Source organism: Marmota marmota, unplaced genomic scaffold, assembly GCF_001458135.2.
Source record: "Marmota marmota marmota unplaced genomic scaffold, marMar, whole genome shotgun sequence".
In the NCBI taxonomy this organism is placed as follows: domain Eukaryota; kingdom Metazoa; phylum Chordata; class Mammalia; order Rodentia; family Sciuridae; genus Marmota; species Marmota marmota.
In genome coordinates this window covers 24,204,293-24,225,645 of record NW_026000229.1, presented here as the reverse complement: position 1 = coordinate 24,225,645, position 21,353 = coordinate 24,204,293, and the positions used below count along the sequence as shown (strand labels likewise).

The window sequence follows — 21,353 nt, the reverse complement described above, 5'->3', positions numbered from 1 at the left end:
ATTAAATAAAACTTGAATTTCTCCCAGGTAATGATAAGAGATTATAACATACACACACACACACACACTACCTCATTATTTATAAGACAATAAAATGAAGGATGAGGACATAGATCAATGGTAATGTGCTTGCCTAGCATGGGAGAGGCCCAGGGTTCAATCCCTAGCATGAGCTCCTGTCCCCCGCAAAAAAGACAAAAAGAACTTGAAAGCTACCTGACAATGGGGCTTCTCTATAATTATGAAAGAAAAAAGTTAATAGAACTCCTGATTTGTGCCTTAGTAGCAATTTAGTCTACCTAATTCCTTACAGGAGAAAATCTCAAAACATTAATAATTGTTTTCCTCCCATAATAAGAAAGGATAAAATCAATGCTTAATGTAAAAGAAAAAAGTAAAAGAATGAGGGTCCTGCAAACTGTCATGGCCTTATACAGATTGTTTCTTTTTGCTGATACTCAAAAACAAAACAAAACAAAACCTGCTACTTATATCTGCTCCTTTGCCAAGTTTCTCCCACCCAAGTAAATTCTATACAAAGTTTGCTTTTCACTTTTAAAAGTACTGAGTGACTGAAAATAAAAATTCAGATTTTGAGATTTCTTTTTTTTATTATTTTTATTTTTTTAAAATTTTTATTGTTGGTTGTTCAAAACATTACATAGTTCTTGACATATCATATTTCACACTTTGATTCAAGTGGGTTATGAACTCCCATTTTTACCCCGTATACAAATTGCAGAATCACATCGGTTTTGCATCTAGATTCATTAGAGATATTGGTCTGTAGTTTTCTTTCTTTGAAGTGTCTTTGTCTGGTTTAGGAATCAGGGTGATGCTGGCCTCGTAGAATGAATTTGGAAATTCTCCCTCTTTCTCTATTTCCTGGAATAGCTTTAAAAGTATTGGTATTAGTTCTTCTTNTTTGAGATTTCTTTACAAACAATAACTCCCAGTGCCACATCAAAAGATAAATCTTATCTTCCAATCATAAGCCCTTTTCAAGCCATGATATATTTTAATGCGATACTCTATAGGAAATTTTTAGTATTAATAAAGTCTGGGTCAGTAAATTGACCTTGGTTACCTTTCAGCATTCAGTTTGGCAAGTATCTGAGGTGAAAAAAGACATCCTTTCTTCTGTAAAAAAGTAAAAGGAGGTACAGAATCTTTTCAAATTGCACATATTTCAAACATACCCCCTCAAAAATGTAGTATATATCTCCAGGGGTGGGGCATCTTCTTAGCTTAATAGAGTAAGCTATTCAAAGCTATTCAAATTTATTGCTAGGAGTAGGTTATCTCTCTTAGAAGGCCCCATTCTAATATTAGTCTGGTTCCCATGAAGCAGATATCCTATACCTTCACGTCCTAGACTGTTCTCAGTCACTTTAGCAGTAGGCACATTAATACTGGCTTCTGATTTAAAATACTAATCATGAGATATACTTGGAAAGTTTAAAAATTAAATGAGATTATTCATTCATTCAACATGCAGTATCCACTATACTCGAGGCACTACCTTATATTTTATTAAGAGGAAGACAGATGATAAATGAACCTTAAAAGTAAAACATGTTACACGATGACAATAAATGCTGTGAATACAAAGTGTTGGGAGGGGAATAATTTAAACTAAAGTAGCCAAATGAGGCTTCACTGCAAAGTGAGAAGGCAAAATGTTTTGTTCAGTTGCTGACCTACAGCAGAGACTTTCAAAAGTTGTCATTAGTTTTTTGGTAGATTCTACTTTTGCCTTCTGTTTTCTGGATGTTGTAATGGCTGGCTGAGAAAAGAACTGACCGTAAAAAATACACATTACTAAAAAACAAAAATAGAGGCTTTCTTCACACTATTTTTTCTTCTATTGACTGCTATGGCTCCCCCATCTCTGTGAAGGGATGGTTTTTCGAAGAATCTTGCTCACAAAGACAGTGGCCACAAACACAAAAGTTAGACAGGTAATGCGAATGAGAAAAGCAGATCACAGGTTTAAAAACAAAAAAAGTCTGTGTTGAGGAGGTGAAAACTCATTAGGGACTGAGAAGATTGGACAATGCATGTCAATCAAGTGTGAAAGGAATAACTGCCACTTAGGTCCAACTACTGTCATGTGGAAATAAGGGCTCAGTGTCCTAAGTTTTTAAGAGAAACCAGACACTGTCCAGTGGTGAAATGAATGATGGTCTTTGAACTGCCCAGAGACAGAGGCAACGCTCCTCTGGAGAACTCTCCATGGGAAGGCCCTGGTGTTTTATCCTCAGCTTTGGTTTTGTTTATCTTGAAGAAACTTTCTCACAATAAATTCTGATGTTTAAACCTATATAATAAATGTGCCGAGCTTGCTGTGGTCAGTCTTCCTCCACCAGAGGCAGACTGAACCACCAGTGCCCTGGCTTTTTCTCTACTTCTGTGTTTGTCTTTTCTTAATCCCCCTCACATCCTGGTCCATGTATCCTTGAATAAACTATCATGCATGACGCAACAACAATTTTTTTCTTTGAACTCTGCCAATTTTAAGATAGAGCAACCAATTCAAAACACCACTGTGGGCTAAATAACACCTCTGTGGAAGAGATACAGCCTGTGGTTCTTCAGTTTAGCCGCTCTGGTTTACCTATACGGTCAAAAAGAAGATTCAGCTGGGCGTGGTGGCGCACGTCTATAAGCCCAGTGGTTTAGGACGTTGAGGCAGGAGGATCACCAGTTCAAAGCCAGCCGTAGCAATGGCGCAGTGTGAAGCAACTCAAGTGAGACCCTGTCTCTAAATAAAATACAAAACAGGGCTGGGATGGGCTCAGTGGTTGAGTGCCCCTGAGTTCAATCCCTGGTACTGAAAAAGAGGATTCATTCCAGGACCATAAGTACTAGGATGCTTAATTTCCTGGACCCATGCCTTTTTTTGTTATTACCAACCACTTGATGTCTAAGCAACTCTTAGATAAAATTCAGGAACTTTAGAATAAACAGTATTGAGGTAGGGAATAGGAGATGTCACAAACCAAAATGAAATAATACTAGGAAACTTATACCCCACAAAGTACTCTCTATTAAACTGTCCTAGTTATTACCCTGGTAAGAACTCAAGTACTAAACTTACACAGGGATAACCATGATAAATGAATATGCTTCTTATAGACAGAGGGCTTGCGCTGCCATTTTCTGCCTGTTTTTAACTAACTTATAGTATACTAAATTGAATTTTTCACATGGGGTAGTTAGTACCTCTATGTGATTCTCTTTTTAGGATTTAGATTATATAATGGACAACTGATGTGTGACCAGAAAGTTGGTTCTTAAGGCTTACCTACTTAACAGGCTTTGGTGCCCACTAAAGTGGGAAAATTCTTAGAGAACACAGTTTAGGCTATTACTTTTGTTAATTTCCCTAAGGAGGGCTAACACTATGCCAGTGGGAGTCAGAAAGCAGTCTCTAAAGGTATCTGTATTCAGAACTGAAGATATAATGACACAGATTCTCATATTCCACTGCAACAGTACCCTACTGAGCATTCCCTTCTGGAGGGAACCTGCTTCACTACTCAATTATCCAAATGATGGCACCTGTCACCAAGTTTTAGGAAGTAATACTTCCCACAGTCGTCCAGAAGGAACAGGCATTCTGACAACCCTATAACATTTTTCATTTTCTCCTCCTATTATAGTTCTAGAAAATTCCCCTTTCATCAACTCTCGACCAAACCTACTTCAGTAGAGCTAACTTAAGTCAGAAAATTTTTGAATAGATTTGTAGAAAGGAACTCATTAGACATATGAGTTTTTAAAATGTGAGTTTTAGTTGGCCTTCTAGGTGCTGAGCATAAGCATGCTTTGTAAAGAAGATGCTTTATTAAGCTATGTTGTCACCAAAAAGAGCTAATGTTGAATTTTTGAAGTCTAGAAGTAGCTGGCAACATGTGTTCTAACATATAATACAATATGATATGATACAGTACAATACAACCTTCTCAGAGTCCTCTCTTATAACACTGGCTGGTTAGAGTGCCCTTGAAGTAAGATAATATATTCCTAGAAGGTATAAAATAAGGCCTTAAATGAATTTTAAATATTCCCCTATTCCTGGATTTAAGCCTTCATCTCTCCAGTAGATGAGAAAAAAACTAAATAAAAGTTGTCTACTCTAATTTCTATGAACACTCTTGAATACTTATGATTCACAATACAGAGCAGCTGACATAGTTGTTAAGACATCTTTTAATCCATAGTTCATGAAATATATTTGACTAATGAACTTTTTTTCTTTCTTCTTTTTTTTTATATAGAATGTACTAACATTCTGGGGAATTTCCCATCCTTCTTTGGATAACTCTCATCATACTAGATCTTTTGTAACCAAATATTGCAGTTTACTTCTTCAAACATTTTAGGTCCTGCTACAGTTGACAAGTGTCTAATGTAACTGAATTAAAAAATAAAAGAACTAAGTAATGTGGTCTGAGAAACTTTAAAACTCTGTTGTTTAATGCTCTGGTATTGTACATATTAAAGGTAAGATTTTACTTGTACTACTAAATATAACTGGTTCAGCTTTACAGGTATGGCATTACAGAACTAAAAGTGTTAGATTTAAAGTGAGAAATTTAGATTAAGATATTTCAACAGTATTAAAATATTAATAAAATTTAATCCCTAGAAATTTTTCATTTGTCTTTCTGATAAATTAGTAAATTTTTCATAGCTTTAAAATTACAAAGATGCTATTCTATGTTTTTAAACTTTTTAAATCTGTTTTAGTTATTTATACATGCCAGTAGAATGCATTTATGCACTTTGATATACATAGATGGGATATAATTTCTCATTTTTCTGAGTGTACATGCTGCAGAATCATATTGGTCATGCAGTCACATATATACATATAGTAATAATGTCTGTTTCGTTCTACTATCTTTCCTATCCCCACATACCCTCCTTTTCTCTCCCATCACTTCCTTCTATCTAATCTAAGGTAACACTATTCTTCTGTAGTGCCCCCGCCTTATTGAATTATTATTTGCATATTAGAGAAAACAGGAATGGAAATCACCAAGAATACAGGCAACAATAAATGTTGGAGAAGATGTGGTGAAAAAGGTACACTCATATATTGCTGGTGAGACTGCAAATTGGTGCAAGCACTCTGGAAAGCAGTATGGAGATTACTCAGAAAATTGGGAATGGAATCACCATTGGACTCAGCTATCCCACTTCTTGGTTTATACTCAAAGGACTTAAAATCAGCATACTACAGTGATGCAGTCTCATCAATGTTTATAGCAGCTCAATTCACAATAGCTAGACTATGGAACCAACCTAGGTGTCCCTCAATAGATGAAGGGATAAAGAAAATGTGGTATACATACTCAATGGAATACTACTCAGCTTTAAAGAAGAGTAAAATTATGACATTTCCAGTAAATGGTTGGAGTTGGACAATATCATTTTATATGTTTTACTTTTAGCGTATTTCACATTTTCATGATCCTCACACTTATAATCAACTTAAGTAATAATAATTAACATCACTTGAGCTCTATTATTTTAGTGGATATGAGTTTTAAAAATGACAAAGAGGGAGACCCAAGATAGTGTAATAGAGGAGGTCCTGTTTCTGGCTGCTATGTGGCATGAAACCAAGAAAGCAGACAGGCAGCTTCTCTACAAGGTCTCACCTAGACGGAATACAAAATCTCAGAGAGTGTGAGAAGACCCCTATACAGCGGATTTTCGTAGAAATCACTAGCGCTGCAACCACCCGTGCAGAAATCAGAGCTTCTGTGATCGAGTAAGTCTATGGACTCCGGACCCAAAGCCTGCAGTTCTAGATCACGCACAGCTCACAAGCAGCTTAGCAGAATCACCTATCAGCACCTCTGCAGAACTCCAGACTGTGCGCTGCTCCCACACAGGTCACTTGGCTGCTACCTATCCACATCACAAGGCCATCCCAGTTTCCCACACCTCATCAGACACAGCGCTGGAAACAGACTGACTCCATCTTGGAAAAACTTTCTTACCATTTTTTTGGTGGGTGTGGCTATCAGATCGGATCTCCATTTGAACAGGTACCTGGTTTCCAATCTCCCCCACCTCCCCAGCGGTGATAACTCAGCATAGTGGCCACCCAACACAAAAACAGCTCTCAGTTGGACAGGAGTTCAGTGTGACCAGGGCGCCGCCCACCTGGTATGAGCCTGGGGGTGAGAGATCCTGCAATTGGGATCTAATAAGTAAGACAGGGGAAGGGACTAAAATCTGGAGCATAACAAAGAGACCAGGATCTGGGAAATCTCCAGGAAAGAGAGGGAGACTATAGGGGGGCTCAAGTCAGACGAGTGATCACAAGAAGAGACCCGTGCAATTTCCCTGCTGGGACTGGTAGGCAGTACTCCTCACTTCCAGATGCTCCGCACCAGGTCCAGTATTCTCACTCTGGTTACCTACACAATCCTGAGGTTAGAGACACCAGTTTAAAACAGACAAACCCACCTACTGAATGAGAAGAGAAGCAGGAAAAACACAGATCTCTAAGCAGTATATTTTCTCTTCTTCTTTTTTCTCTTCCACCCTTCTATCCTCTGGGCCTCACATCCCCAACACATGTGAAACCAAGAACTTTGCATGAAATAGGACTTTGAGGAGAATCACCTGAATAATATAATATAGAGGAGTTACATAAGCCCTGTTTTTTCTTTTTCTTCTCTTTCTTTCCCTTTTTTCTTCTTTCTTCTTCTTTCACTCTCCAAATTTTACTATTTTTATATCCTGTATTTTTCTAAATACATATGTGTGTTTGTTTTATGTACTCTACTGTCTTCCCATGTACTTGTCTACCCTAAATTACTTCCTGTCTATTCCCCTGCTATTAACCCTCTTCATTAGATTTCTCCTTCACATTTCCTAAGATACATTAACTCTATACCCTTACATCTTTCACCCTCAGCATATCTTCTTATACCTGAAACCCAGTTCATTGTTCATCGCCAGAAAATGTAAACCTTTTTATGAAACTACTGATTGTATTTTAAATAATAATTGGATCTGACATTTCTGGACATTGAGACTAAACTGTAAATGTCTTAACAACAACAATTTGTTCATAGGTGATGTATTGTTGATATTGGGATCTGTTAACATTGTCCTTCCCCACAAAGAAGAGATCTTGGAACCCTACAAGAACACTACAAATCTATAGGGTAAAAACAATAACACACCAGATCCACAGAGCTGGAAAGGAAGACACATGAGCAACATAAAAAGACAAGGGAAGAAAGTGCCACAAACAAATCAACACAACACATCATTAGCTGCATTGGTAGCTACCACAGGAAAAAAATGACAGAGAAAGATTTCAGGATATACATGGTTAAAATGTTCAGGGATCTTGAAGAAGACATAAGAGAACAAATACAGGCAATGAAAGATCACTTCAACAAATAAGCTACATAAACAAATCCAAGAAGCAAAAGATCCGCTCACCAAGGACTTAGAGGTTCTAAAAAAAAAAATAAACAAAAATAAACAAAAGAACAAACAGAAATCCTTGAAATGAAAAAATAATAAACCAAATTAAAAACTCAAATGAAAGTATCACCAACAGAGTAGACCACTTAGAAGATAAATGAAAATAAATTATACAATGAAGATAAATTATAGCATCTTGAAAAAAACATAGACCACACAGTGAAAATAAGAAACCATGAGCAGAACATTCAAGAAATATGGGATAGCATAAAAAGACCAAATTTAAGAGTTACTGGGATAGAGGAAGGCACAGAGGTCCAAACCAAAGGAATGAAAAATCTATTCAATGAAATAATATCAGAAAACTTTCCAAACATGAAGAATGAATTGGAAACCCAAATTCAAGAAGCCTACAGGACGATGAATGTACAAAATCACAGCAGATCCATTATAATGAAAATCACAACAGGCACATTGTAATGAAAATGGCCAATACACAGAATAAGGACATAATTTTAAAAGCCACAAGAGAAAGGAATAAGATTACATATAGGGGAAAACCAATTAGGATAACGGCAGATTTTTCAACACAAACCCTGAAAGCTAGAAGATCCTGGAACAACATATATCAAGCTCTGAAAGATAATGGATGCCAACCAAGCATCTTGTATCCAACAAAATTAAGCTTTAGATTTGAAGATGAAATAAAAACTTTTCACGATAAACAAAAGTTAAAAGAATTTATAGCTAGAAAACCGGCACTACAAAACATCCTTGGCAAAATATTTCATGCGGAGGAAATGAGAAAAAACAATGAAAATCAGCAGAGAGAGGTAGTACACTAAAGGAAAAACTAATCAAAGAGGAAAACCAATTCAAGTTAAATAACAAAAATAAACAAATATGTCTGGAAATACAAACTATATCTCAATAGTAACCCTAAATGTTAATGGCTTAAACTCTGCAATCAAAAGACATAGGCTAGCAAATTGGATTAAAAAAAGGACCCAGAACTCTAAAGTCCATCACTAAAAAAACAAACAATTCAGTTTTAAAATAAACAAAGTATCTGAACAGACATCTCACCAAAGAAGATATAAAGATGGCAAGTAAGTATATGGAACAATGCTCAACATCATTAATAGGACATTGCAAATTAAAGTAACATTGATATGTCATTACACACCTATTATAAAAACTAAAATCTGAAATGCTGAAAACACTAAATGTTGGTGAGAATGAGAAGACCTCTCATTCATCTTTGGTGAGAATACAAAATGGGACAGCTCTTTTGAAGCCACTATGATGGCTTTTTCTTTGCAAAACTAAACATGCTTGCCATACAAAACAAAACACAACACAACACAACAAAAAAAGACCCAACAATATGCTGCCTCCAGGAGACTCCTCATCTGATAGGAAAAGACTGAAGGATAAAGATTGGGAAAAATCATACCACTCACATGGACTGTGGAAGCAAGTAGGAGTTTCCATACTCATATCAAATAAAGTAGACTTCAAGCCAAAGTTAATCAAAAGGGATAAAGATGGACATTACACACTGCTCAAGGGAACCATATCCAACAAGACATAACAATCGTAAATATATATGCCCCAAACAATGGTGTAGCTATGTTCATCAAACAAGCTCTTCTCAAGTTCAAGGGTCAAAATGACCACAACACAATAATCTTGGGTGACTTTAACACACCTCTTTCACCACTGGATAGATCTTCCAAACAAAAGTTGAATAAAGAAACTATAGAACTCAATAACACAATCAATAACTTAGACTTAACTGACATATATAGAATATTTCAACCTGCATCAAGTGGATACACTTTATTCTCAGCAGCATATGGATCCTTCTCTAAAATAGACCATATACTATGCCACAAAGCAACTCTTGGTAAATACAAAAAAGTAGAGATACCACCATGCATTTTATCACATCATAATGGAATGAAATTGGAAATCAATGACAAAATAAAAAATAAAAATCTCTCCATCACCTGGAGACTAAATAATATGCTACTGAATAAACAATGGGTTACAGAAGACATCAAGGAGGAGATTAAAAAATTCTTAGAGGTAAAGGAGAACATAGACACAACATATTGAAATCTCTGGGACACGATGAAAGCAATACTAAGAGGAAAATTAACTGCATGGAGTTCATTCCATAAAAGAATAAAAAGTCAATAAATGACCTCATACTATATCTCAAAGCCCTAGAAAAAGAAGAACAATCATCAGCAAAAGCAGTAGAAGGCAAGAAATAAGTAAAATTAGAGCTGAAATCAATTGAAATTGAAACAAAAGAAACAATTGAAAAAATTGACAAAACAAATTTGGTTCTTTGAAAAAATAAATAAAATTGACAGATCTTTAGCCACGCTAATGAAGGAGAGAGAGAACCAGCATACGAGATGAAAAAGGTAATATCACAACAGACACTACAGAAATACAAAGGATAATTAGAAATTATTTTGAAATCTTATACTCCAATAAAATAGAAGACATTGAAGGCATCAACAAATTTCTTAAGTCATACAATTTGCCCAGATTGAGTCAGGAAGATATATACAACTTAAACAGACCAATATCAAGTGAGGGAATAAGAAGAAGCCATCAGAAGCTTACCAACCAAGTAAAGCCCAGGACCGGATAGATACACACCTGAATTCTACAAGACCTTTAAAGAAGAACTAATACCAATACTCTTCAATTTATTTCAGGAAATAGAAAAAGAGGCAGTAATTCCAAACTAATTCTATGAAGCCATATCATCCTGATCCCAAAACCAGGTAAAGACACATCAAAGATAGAAAACTTCAGACCAATATCTCTAATGAACATAGATGCAAAAATTTTCAATAAAATTCTAGCAAATCGAATTCAAAAACATATCAAAAAGATCGTGCACCATGATCAAGTGGGATTCATCCCAGGGACGCAAGGTTGGTTCAACATACGGAAATCAATAAATGTAATTCATCATATCAATAGAATTAAAGATAAGAATCATATGATCACCTCAATGGACACAGAAAAAGCATTTGACAAAATACAGCACCGCTTTATGTTCAAAACACTAGAAAAACTAAGAATAACAGGAAAATATTTCAACATTGTAAAGGCTATGTACGCTAAGCCTCAGGCTAACATTATTCTAAATGGAGAAAAATTGAAGGCATTCCCTCTAAAAATGGAACAAGACAGGGATGCCCTCTTTCACCACTTCTATTCAACATAGTTCTTGAAACACTGGCCAGAGCAATTAGACAGATGAAAGAAATTAAAGAGATATGTATAGGAAAAGAAAAACTTAAATTAGCACTATTTGCTGACGATATGATTCTATACCTAGAAGACCCAAAAACTCCACCAGAAAACTTCTAGAAGTAATAAATGAATTCAGCAAAGTAGCAAGACATAAAATCAACACCCATATATCAAAGACATTTCTGTATATCCGTGACAAAGCCTCCGAGAAGGAAATGAGAAAAACTACCCCATTCACAATAACATCAAATAAATACATACATACATACATACATACATACATACATAAGAAAGATACTTGGGAATCAAAGAAAAAGGTGAAAGATCTATATAATGAAAACTACCGAACCCTAAAGAGAGAAATCAAAGAAGACCTCAGAAGATGAAAAGATCTACCTTGCTCTTGGATAGGCAGAATTAATATTATCAAAATGACCACACTACCCAAAGCACTAAACAGATTCAATGCAATTCCCATCAAAATCCCAATGGCTTTCCTCATAGAAATAGAAAAAGCAACCATGAAATTCATCTGGAAAATAAGAGAGCAAGAATAGCTATAGCAATCCTTAGCAGGAAGAGTGAAGCAGGTGGCATCGCTATACCAGACCTTAAACTATATTACAGAGTGATAATAACAAAAACAGTATGGTACTGGCACCAAAACAGACTGGTAGATCAATGGTACAGAATAGAGGACACAGAGACTAATCCACAAAATTACAATTATCTTATATTAGACAAAGGTGCCAAAAACATGCACTGGAGAAAAGATAGGATCTTCAACAAATGGTGCTGGGAAAACTGGAAATCCAAATGCAACAAAATGAAATTAAACCCCTATCTCTCACCATGCACAAAACTTAACACAAAATGAATCAAGGATCTAGGAATTAAACCAGAGACTCTACGTCTAATAGAAGAAAAAGTAGGCCCTAATCTTCATCATGTGGGATTAGGCTCCAACTTCCTTAATAAGACCCCTACAGCACAAGAATTAAAACCAAGAATCAATAAATGGGATGGCCTCAAACTAAAAAGTTTCTTCTCAGCAAAAGAAACAATCTGTGAGGTGAACAGAGAGACTAAATCCTGGGAGCAAATTTTTACCCCTCACACATCAGATAGAGGAGTAATCTCTAGGGGATATAAAAAACTCAAAAAGCTAAGCACCGAAAAAACAAATAACCCAATCAACAAATGGGCCAAGAAACTGAACAGACACTTCTCAGAAGAGGATACACAATTAATCAATCAACAAACATATGAAGAAAATGTTCAACATCTCTAGCAATTAGAGAAATGAAAATCAAAACTACTCTGAGATTTCATCTCACTCAAGTCAAAATGGCAATTATCAAGAACACAAACAATAATAAGTGTTGGGGAGGATGTTGGGGAAAAGGCACACTGGTACATTGCTGGTGGAACTACAAATTTGTGCAGCCAACCTAGAAAGCAGTATGGAAAATCCTTGGAAAACTTGTAATGGAACCACCATTTCACCCAGCTATCCCACTCCTTGGTCTATACTCAAAGGGTTTAAAAACAGCATACTATAGGGACACAGCCACATCAATGTTCTATAGCAGCACAATTCACAATAGCTAAACTGTGGAGCCAACCTAGATGCCTTTCAGGAGATGAATGGATAAAGAAAATGTGGTGTATATACACAATGGAATATTATTCAGATTAAAAGAAAATAAAATCATGCCATTTGCAGGTAAATGGATGGAGTTGGGAGAATATAATGCTAAGTAAATAAGCCAATCCCCCCAAACCAAATGCTGAATGTTTTTTTCTGATTTAAGCAAGCTAATTCATAATGGGGGTGGGGGTGGGGGGCATGAGAGAATTAAATTTAAAAAACAAAAAAAATCAAAGGCTTTCCATAGGGAGAATATCTAAAATGAATCCTAAAAAATAAGTAGGTGGTGGTAGGGGTACGAGGATAGTTTCTCAACCTCAGTACTTTTGACAATCAAGGTGTTTTAGTTTGTCATGGGGGATATTTCTATATTTTGTAGAATATTTAAACACCATGCTGGCCTCTACTCATTTAATGGGAGTAGAACTCCCATTTTTTTGAAAACAAAAAATTTCTCAAGATATTGTTAAATGTTCCCACGTGGGGGTGTAAGAGGGAGGAAGGCCAAAATTTGGCCTTGGTGAGAACCACTATTCTAGGGCTGTGCTGTCCAAAATGGTACCAATAGCTCAAATGACTATTTACCTTTCACTGAAGTGAAATAATAAGGTTCAGGTCTTTAGTCACACAATCCACATTTCAATTGCACACCAGCCACTATGGCTAGTGATGACCATATTAAACAATGCATATATAATATAGAACACATTTTTACTAGTATAGAATGTTCTAGTGATAATAACTTTATAGATTGAGAGAAGAAATATTCTCTTTTCCTACCTTACTGCTATTTACTACAGCTTATGGATACCTTGTGGAGGGAGGAGACAAAGGTGAGGTTAGACAAAAACAAGTAACATCTATATATGAAGGGTCTTCCATGCCATAAGGCAGCAATGGGAAGCCAATGAAAGATTTTAAGCAGGAATGTGAAATAAATGGAATTTTAGAAGGATGGCTGTGATAGTAGTGTGGAGCATGGAACAAATGTGGAGAAACTAGAAGTAGAAAACCAGCTGGTATTTCAAATAAGTATGATGATCTGGTATGATTAATGCACTGGTGGTAGGGATGGACAAAAAAGGGTTACCAAGGAGTTAGAACTGATAGAATTTGGTGATTAAATAGCTCTAAGGTAAAGTTGGACTGACAAGGTTCTTAGATTGCACAAGTGACTACTCTTAACTGATATAATATGACAGAATAATGCTCTCAAAGTGTTCTTTCCTGAATCATTTAGTACCTGTGAATCTACTCATTTAGATGACAAAAGATTTTCCAGATATGATAAAATTAAAGACCTGGAGATAGTGAGATTATCCTAGATTATCTGGGTAGGCCTAATGTAAACTCAGGTGACCTGATAAGAGGGAGACTGGGGAAATCTGACTACAAATAATGAGAAGTATCAGAGTGATTTGGGGCAGAAAGATTCAAGTAGCAGCTATTATAAGCTAGAAAGGCAAGAAAATATTTATCTCACCTAAAGTTTCTGCTAACACTTTAGTTGTCCTAGTGAGACCCATGCCATATAGCTGACCTATAAAACCCTCAAATAATAAATTTATGTTGTTTTTACTCATAAAAATTTATGATAATTTGGTACAGCAGCAACAGAAAACTAATACAGATGGATACAGAATTTGAGGTGTGACACCATGAGTTTGGCTTTGGAAAAGTTGAATTTTAAGTGACTATAGGGTATCCCGGTAAAACTGATCAACTAATAAATTGATATTTGGGTCTGGAGCTTAAATTGGCAATACAAATCACAAGTTATCAGAACTTTGAGGTTAACTGAAGCCATCAAAGTAGATGTGTATACTGTGGACAAATACAGATAGAATGCTATAGACAGAATGCAGAGGAATAGTGGCCCTTGAAAGAAACAGAATGAAAAGGCTAAGATATAATAGGAAAACCAGGACAGTGTGTTGTCAAAGGAATTTAAAAGAGATCCTGGTATCTTTGATGAATACAAGTTTCAGAAGGGTGGTATTAGGAGAGTTTTGTAACCGGGGATGAAATTGGTTGGAAGGTGAAACACGAGACTGAATTCAATCAGCAGTTTGACCTTCTTTGAAAAGTAAGAAAGTACCCAGTGACTTGAAGGCTGAGACAGGAGAATCATGAGTTTAAACCCAGCCTCAGCAACTCAGCAAGGCCTTAAGCAACTCAGTGAGACCCTGTCTCTAATAAAATTTTTAAAAGGGGGTGGGGATGTGGCTCAGTGATAAAGAACCCCTGGGTTCAATCCCTTGTACCAAAAAAAAAAAAAAAGGGAAAAGGGGGGAGAAGGAAGATAGGTAGTAGCAGGAGAAGAGTTTCAGGAAAGACTTTTTTTAAGGATGGGAAAAAATTAAGCACTTAACTATTAATGGGAAAAGGTCAGTAGAAAATGAGAGAATACAGAAAAAGGATAAAGAATAAATCATGAAGTGAATTCTGAAAGGGATGAGATCCTCTAGGTAGACAAAGGGAGAGGGAGAGGGAGAGGGAGGGAAGGAGGGAGGAAGGGAGAGAGAAGGAGAGGGAGGGAAGGAGACAGGAAGGGAGAGAGAAGGAGAGGGAAGGAAGGAGAGAGGAAGGGAGAGAGAGGCAAAGGGAAAGAGAGAGAGAAAGAAAGAGGGAGAAGGAGAAAGAGAGAGAGAGGGGGAGAGAGAGAGAGAGAGAGAGAGAGAGAGAGAGAGAGAGATATCAGCTTTCCGAAAGGCAGAGGATGGATACCTCTTTTGAGAAAAGGAAATGGAAGACAAAAATTACTACTGAACTGAGCAACTATTCAACTGAAACTGGAAATGGTGTTAATTTGATGATCTACATTATAGCTCCCCATTTTCTCAGAGAAGGAGAAGGTCCGAACATTTGTTGACAGTGACCAAGAAGAGGTGAGTTTAGTAGCTTAAGCTGAAGAAGTATAGAATTAGTGGAAAACAGTGGAATATAACTCAGTAGAAAACACAATAAAGGAGATTATATTTTATTGAACCTTTTTTTAAAAAAGTTTTTATTTATTTTTTTTAGTCATACATGACAGTAGAATGCATTTTGACATATAATACATACATGGAATGTACATACATCAATCAAATTGTCTATTCTATCCTGCTGCCCTTCCTATCCTCCCTACTCCTTCCCTCCTCTCCCATCCTTTCTCTCTATCCAATCTAATGTGACACACTTTTTTTTATTTTTCTCATTACAACATCATATATGTATTCTGTATAACAATGAGGTTCTCCTTCCATCTTCTGTGTAACCCCCCTTCTCCCTCTTTTTCCCTCCCACCTCTCTTTCCTATTTAGTGGTAGTCTTCTTCTCATGCTCTTCCTCCCTATCCCATTTTGAGTCAGCCCCCTTATATCAGAGAAGACATTCAGCATTTGTTTTTTAGGGATTGGCTAACTTCACTTAGCATAATCTGCTCTAATGCCATCCATTTGCCTGCAAATGCCATGATTTTATTATTTTTTAGTGCTGAGTAATATTCCATTGTGTACAAATGCCACTTTTTAATCCATTCATCTATTGAAGGGCATCAAACATCAGATAGAGCTCTAATCTCTAGAGTATACAAAGAACTCAAAAAGTTTAACAACAAAAAAGCAAATAACCCAATCAACAAATGGGCCAAGGACTTAAACAGAAACTTCTCAGAAGAGGATATACAATCAATTAACAAATGCATGAAAAAATGCTCACCATCTCTAGCAATCAGAGAAATGCAAATTAAAACTACTCTAAGATACCATCTCACTCCAATAAGAATGGCAGCCATTATGAAGTCAAACAACAATAAGTGCTGGCGAGGATGCGGGGGAAAAAGGTTCACTCACACATTGCTGGTGGGACTGCAAATTGGTGCAGCCAATTTGGAAAGCAGTATGGAGATTCCTTGGAAAGCCGGGAATGGAACCACCATTTGACCCAGCTATTCCCCTTCTCGGACTATACCCAAAAGACCTAAAAAGAGCATACTACAGGGACATAGCCACATCAATGGTTATAGCAGCACAATTCTCAATTTTATTGAATCTTTAAGTAGCTGTTAGTAATTATTCTACATGTGACCACACTGGATTACCCGATAATGAGAGTAATACCTTCCACTTCACCAACTCAAAACATACAAAATCACAACTGTTTTGGAAATTGGACCTCACAGAGCATAGAACTGTTCCACCTGAGAGAAACAAACAAATGAGATGATTCTACGAGAAGATACCTTCTGAACTGTGGTTTGGAGCAAGCAAGCTTGGCAAGGCAATATTGCTGAATTAGAGACAGAAATTGGTGTTTGAAGAAGCAAAGAATTGTATGGACGAAAGATAAAGGATTCAAAATCTACACAAAATCTATATAGATTTGGAATATATTGCCGAATGCTAAACTGTATACAGATAGAGGAAAACTCCATGAGGCTAGGCAGAGAACTACCAAGGATCTTTAAGTGACAAACATATATTCCAGTTTTAACCAGTCATAAGTTGAGAGAATGCAGTATAGTAATACACTGCATAATTTTGTTTCTGTCAATGAGAAGTCCCTATGTACCATGATGGTCCCATATTGCCTAGTACTGTTGTAGCCATCTTAAGCTTATACAAGTATATTCAATGATGTTCATACAACAAAATCGCCTAAGGATATATTTCGCAGACTGTATCCCCATCATTGAGCAACTTACCAATGTAAAGACAACAGAATGGTAACATCTTAGTATAAAAGCTAAACTAGCTCTAGTTGTAGATGTTATTCTAGACCTCCTCTTCAACACAAGCTTCAAAAGAATCAAACTAATTTACAAGTAACTTAGCTGCCTGCACAAATATCAATACATCCATACAGTTTAAAGATAATCAAAATCCAGATTCTCACAAACCAAACCAAACCCCAAACCATAAAAGTCACTGTCCAGCACTAACTTAAAAATTAGTAGTAAAGAAGTAGAAAATCATTACTATAATTGCGACAAAAATCAGAAAATAAAACAGATGCAGAAATGTCAGAGAAAATATAATTAGCAAAGAAGGACTTAAAAGCAGGTATTATAAATATGTCCAAAGAAATAAAGGGAGACATGAACATAATAAGAATCTTAAAAAAACAAACAAACAAACAGAATTTTCACAACTAAAAAAGAAAAAGATTTATAGCAGATTAAGCAGTTTGGTGGAAAAGATTAGGAAATATTATAACATAGAAATTTAAACTACCAGTAAACTTAGAAGAGTCATTTGATAATAACTAGCATGTATTTGTTTTTGTGTATATGGTGTGGGATACTGAACCCAGTGCCCCTGCACATGAACATGCAATTATGATTAAAATTCAAAACCAAAAATCAAACAAAAACACTTAGCAAAACAGAAACAGGAGGGAACTTGTTCCACCTGATAAAGAGCAATCATGAAAAGATTAACATCATATTAAATGGTGAACGAATGACTTTTTTTCCCCTATGATTGAGAACAAGGCAAGAAAATCTACTCTCACCATATCTGTTTATGTTTAGCCCTGTCCTGATGGACCTTGGGTAACAAAAATTTTTAATACCTTTCACAATAAAATGGAAAATTTCAAAAATGTTGACTATTTATGAAAAGTTGTGAGAAAATATGTATAAAACCTAAACACAGAAAACTAAAAAAAATGCTACCGTGAGAAATTACAGAAAAACCAACTAATTATAGAAAAACCAACTAATAGATATGCCAAACTCACGGATCAAGACTCATTAGTAAGATGTCAACGTCCCCAAACTGATCTATGAATTCATTGTAATCTCAATCAAACTTCCTGTAGAGCTTAGAACTGTTTGTTGTTGTTGTTTGTTTTTAATAGAAACTGACATGGTAATTCTAAAATTTGTATGGCGATGCCAAAATATTTGAATTGTTTATATACCTGATATTAAGACTTTCTATAATGCTACAGTAGATAAGACAACACCATAAAAACAGAATAACAATTTATGGGAAGAATAAAGAGAATCTAGAAAAAGACCCACCTATAATGATTTTTGATACAAAATGTATTTGGAGGGAAGGGTAGACTTATTGAAAAATAAGTGGTACTAAAACAACTACATATTCATAATATGGTAAAAATCAACTTAAATTCAAAATGGTTCACTGATCTGAAAGAAAACTAAAACTATAAATCCTAGAACAAAATGTATGAAAAATCCTCAGGGGAAGGTTGAAATATCTGGAAAAAGTGAAGTAAAAATTGTGGCAAACCTTTCCTCCCAAAAACTACTAGAAAATGAATCAAAATGGTCAAAAAGAATAATTTTGGAGTCTGGAAACTGACTAAAGATAAACAATATATAGAGAGATTAAGTCATTAAAAATTCCTGAACATAAGGTACTAACTATGAGGGCCTGTGTTTTTTTTTCTTGTTTGGAGCTGCTCCCATGAACTTATTTCATTCACATGGTTTGAATAGTAGTGCCGTCAAAATGAAGTGCCTGTGTTTAAACCCACAAAAGAAAGCACGATGGCAGGTAACAGAATCTTAACAGAGAAACCAGAACACAGAGAAAGATTATTAGAGAAAAAAGAACAAAGTCCCAGAGATCAGAATAACATCAATCATTTCAACATGTAGAAGAAGGAGAGAATCCAAAGGACAGAAAAATTTTTTTAAGAGAAAATGGCTGGAAACCCCCAAATCTAACTAATCTACAAATGTGAGTTCAACAAACCCCACGTTGGATAAACACAAAGTTTTCAATATCCACACATGTAACAGTCATGGACTGTTGAAAGCTAGAAAAGTGAACAAGTGAGTGGCAGAATGAATATAGAATAAAACTAGATAGGAACTGGAGAAAAATAACTCATCAGGTACAGAAAAATAACAATATGATTAATTGCTAATTTAGTATCAAAAACAAAGTCCAGAAGAAACAGTTAACATGTTCAAAGCAATGAAAGAAAAAAAAAAAAAACTGTTAAGCAGGAATTCCATATCCAGCAAAACTATCTTTGAAAATTGAAAGCACATTACACCCACAGATAAATACAGACTGAGAGTATTCATAATAAGCAAATCTGTCATGTTAGAAATACTAGCCACGTGTGGTGGGACACTCCTGTAATCCCAGAGACATGGGAAGCCAGCCTCAGCCTTATCAACTTATGGGGTCCCTCTCTCAAAATAAAAAATAAAAAGGGCTAGGGACATGGCTCAGTGGTTAATCCCCAGTACCAAAAAACAGAAACTGGTTCAATCCCCAGTACCAAAAAACAGGAACAGCAGATTGAAGAAATTACCCTTTATTCCTCTTTTTTCTTTCTTCACATTCAATCCACCAACAAGGAATTTTATATCCAAAATATGCCCGGAATCCACCAAATTTTTTTCACATCTTTCACTACCTTCATCTGAGTAAGAACTGAGAATTCCCTTCTTGATGTCTACAATAGCCTAACTGGTTTTCCTTCCCCCTACAGGCCATATTTCCAATTATATTTCTTAAAAAAATTAGATCATTTTATATTTCTGCTTAGGACACTCTACTTGGCTTACCATACAATTTGTTGTGACCAAATATACCATTATTAAACCCTCTCCAGTTGAACTTTGGTATCATTCTTTCCTTTTCTCCACATATTTTAGCCCACTGAAATCCTTATCTTCTTCAAATTACCCAAACTTCTGAATTTTCGTGTTGTTTCCTCTGCCTAGTATGCGCTGTTGGCAGATCATCAACAAGGCTAGTTTCTAATTCAGATCTCTGCTCAAATGTCAGATCACAACTCTGTTTATCCTAGCCACCATCACTTGCTCCCTTTTGCCTTTTAAAAATTCTGTAAAGGCATTTATCAATATTTGAAGTTATAACATTTATTTGCTCACTTATTTAATGTCTACCTCATCTAATAAAATATGAGGATCATGAGGATAGAGATATTACTATCTTGTTTATCACTGGATGTCCAAGGCCTAAGACAGCATTAAAAAATTATGGAGTAACAAGAAATTCAAAGTGGATCAGGACCTAGAAATTAGATGAGAGATCCTGTGCCTAACAGAGGAAAAAGTAGGTCCAAATTTTCATCACGTCGGATTAGGCCCTGACTTCCTTAACAAGGCTCCTAAAGCACAAGAAATAAAATCAAGAATTAATAAATGGGATGAACTCAAACTAAAAAGCTTCTTTTCTACAAAAGAAACAACGAGGTGGAGAGAGAGAGCCTACATTTCTGGAGCAAATTTTTGCCATACGTATGTCAGATAAACCTCCAGGATATATAAAAACTTAACACCAAAAAAATAAACAACCCAATCAATAATTGGGCTAGGGAGTTGAACAGACATTTTTCAGAAGAAGATAAGAATTCGATTAACAACTATATGTTCAACCTCTCTAGTAATTAGAGAAATGAAAATCAAAACTATTCTCAACATTCCCCTCATGCCAGTCAGAATGACAGTTATCAAGAATACAGACAACAATAAATATTGATGAGGATGTGGGGGAAAAAGCACACTCACACATTGCTGGTGGGACTGCAAATTGGTGCAACCAATCTGGAAAGCAGCATGGAGATTCCTTAGAAAACTTGGAATGGAACTACCATTTGAACCAGCTATCCCCATTCCTCGGTCTACACTTAAAATCAGCATGTTATTGTAACGCAGCCCGATTCACAATAGCTAAACTGTGGAAGTAATCTAGATGCCCTTCCATAGATGAGTGGATAAAAAAAACAACTATGGTATATATACACAATGGAATATTACTCGGCATTAAAAGAGAATAAACTTATGGCATTTGCAGGTAAATGGATGGAGTTGGAGAACATCATGCTAAGCAAAGTAAGCCAATTCCAAAAAACTAAAGACCAAATGTTCTCTCTGATAAATGGATGCTGATCCGTTATGGGGAAGGCATGGGAAAAATGGAGGAGCTTTGATGGGGCAAAGGGGAGGGTGGGGTGG

At 35.9% G+C, this 21,353-nt stretch overlaps 1 protein-coding gene across 2 annotated transcripts in view; it reads right to left on the bottom strand.

Moving 5' to 3' along the window:
- Positions 1 to 21,353, bottom strand: part of Rfx7 (regulatory factor X7) — a 126,905-nt gene that overhangs the window by 52,947 nt on the left and 52,605 nt on the right. The gene's annotated exons all lie outside the window — the stretch shown is intronic.